The sequence below is a fragment of the Phalaenopsis equestris genome, unplaced genomic scaffold (assembly GCF_001263595.1).
Source record: "Phalaenopsis equestris unplaced genomic scaffold, ASM126359v1 Scaffold000117, whole genome shotgun sequence".
NCBI classification, from domain to species: Eukaryota; Viridiplantae; Streptophyta; class Magnoliopsida; order Asparagales; family Orchidaceae; genus Phalaenopsis; species Phalaenopsis equestris.
Window position 1 is genome coordinate 368,675 of NW_018164559.1, and position 2,097 is coordinate 370,771.

The 2,097-nt window shown below is 33.4% G+C and overlaps 1 protein-coding gene across 6 annotated transcripts in view; it reads left to right on the forward strand.

Annotated features, from left to right (window-relative positions):
- LOC110021036 (putative pentatricopeptide repeat-containing protein At3g25060, mitochondrial) overlaps positions 1 to 2,097 on the forward strand; it is a 20,122-nt gene that overhangs the window by 13,868 nt on the left and 4,157 nt on the right. Inside the window, exon 6 of one of the 6 annotated variants that reach the window (XM_020719361.1) lies at positions 311 to 493. The exons of the other annotated variants lie outside the window; for them this stretch is intronic. The gene's annotated coding sequence lies outside the window, so the exon portion shown is untranslated. Of the gene's footprint in view, positions 1 to 310; positions 494 to 2,097 lie in introns of those variants that run through there. 6 annotated transcript variants of the gene reach the window in all.

Here is a 2,097-nt window from a genome sequence, read left to right on the forward strand (position 1 = left end):
AAAAAAATAACCCACAAGATGAATTAATATAACGAATTTAAACATTGTTAAATAAATGAAAGCATAAATATAAACACGTTGCAAGCAATAAACCAAACAAGAGATATAAAGATAAGGGAACGCAAGAATTTATGTGGTTCGGTCAACTGACCTACGTCCACGGGAAACGAATGCAATATTTTATTGAAATACTAGCTGAAATTTTGAAACATATCAACAAGGACTCCTTTGTTGTACATATAAGCACAACTTACATCATATAAACAATATATAAAAGGCAAGTTCTCATTAGTTCTCTTCCTTAATGCAGCCGCAATCTTCTCACATCCAACTACAATAACAATCAACAACCGAAAAAGAACAGAAATCCAGAGCATAGGAGTATTTCTTGCGGTGGAAGTCATGCATTGCAAGCAAGAAATACAAAATTACAGGTAGAAGACAAAATAACAGTGTACAGAGATTTGTGCAAGTTGCATCGCAATTGACCATTTATATTTCAAAAGGTAAGTTTTGATTCTCATGTGCACAGAACAAAAATCAGTATATCTAACACCTGATAAAGTCAAGTTAGATTTGTATCGTATGGTTTCCAACCTAACTATTGGTATTGGACTGCACATGGTGAGCATAAATCAAATGTTCAATATGATCATGTTAGTGTATCATTAAGTTCTATCCCTCCAACGGAAAACAATCTTAACATATATGAGTTTTGATGCAAGCAAAGCCCACTTTGTTGAGAGAGTTCATGAAGATGATCAAATATTGATTAATGAAGCATAAAAATTCTATGATTTTATTGAATGTCACATAAAAGCTTATACAGAAAAGTTGCACAACCATCCAGAGTTCTCAACAACACTGAGAATGTTGAGCATTACAAATTTGCAATATACTCAGATAATGCTTTAATCAAAATGTAGTGTTACTAATAAATATACTATAAAGTAAAACACATGTCATGCGTAAGCTCAGCTCAAGCTTGAAAACAGATTGAAGAACAATATTGAACAGTAAATGCTAGGCTCAATTCAAATTATGTACAACCCAAATCATCAATATGAGTGGCCTTATGCCACCTACTCGCAGTCTGCTTTTCAAACACTTTATTTTCTTCATTCCAATTAGAGTGTTGCACGTAGTGTGATTTATATTGAGTAAATCTTTTGGCATAACTTTGCAAACATTTTGATATGGCTTTTTTCTTTTATAATACTTCCATACTAACAATATATGCCATCCCCAAGAAAAAAATTGATGTCTACTCATAACCTCTAATAGATGAGCTTCAAACATTATTGGAAACAAGTGTGTTTATTATGATATTGGAAACAAACATCTAATAACTGGAATATTACTGATTTCTGTCACTGATTTTTCCCCTCTTCATCTTGGAGCTTGGGAAGGCTAGAACAGCCTAGTTAACTTGTCTTTCCCAACTTCTTGTTCATTTCTATAGGGAGGTTCATATCAACTTTTGAGTTAAAATACAAAGTAAATAGTGATATTTTCAATAGCAATTTGTTATTACACAATTTCTTGTGTGCTTCAACAGATTTATTAACCAACAAGCTCGCAAAAAAGTAAGAACTAGAATGCTGGAAAAAATACCACATTAGAAAGAGCAGCTTCAGATGCACTCTCCAAAATTTTGAAAGCAGATCCAGACACCAAACCAAAAAAGGGGATTTCTAAAATGTAATTCTCCTCACTGTCAAACTAAGATTGGGGAAGAGAAAAATAATAGATGGAATCAAAAACACCACTTCCTAATCACAAGCAAGAGAATAAGGGAATAATCATTCCCCCTCCTAAGCCAACTCAACATCAATTGGAGGATAAGAATAAGGTATCATGACATTAAAGCCAACTCAACATCAATTCGACAGCTCATATGCAGCTGATGTGCAAAATATTAATAAGGTGTGATCTATGAACTTCACTCTAATAAATTTCGGTCATAATGAGCTGTCGAAGATCAACTAAAGAGAAAAAATCATTGCAACATGCACTATCTATGTTAACCTGGCCCCAAATTGCAAACAAATGTGCCTCAGAGCAAAGCATCAGTGATGAATCAACAATGTACAGATA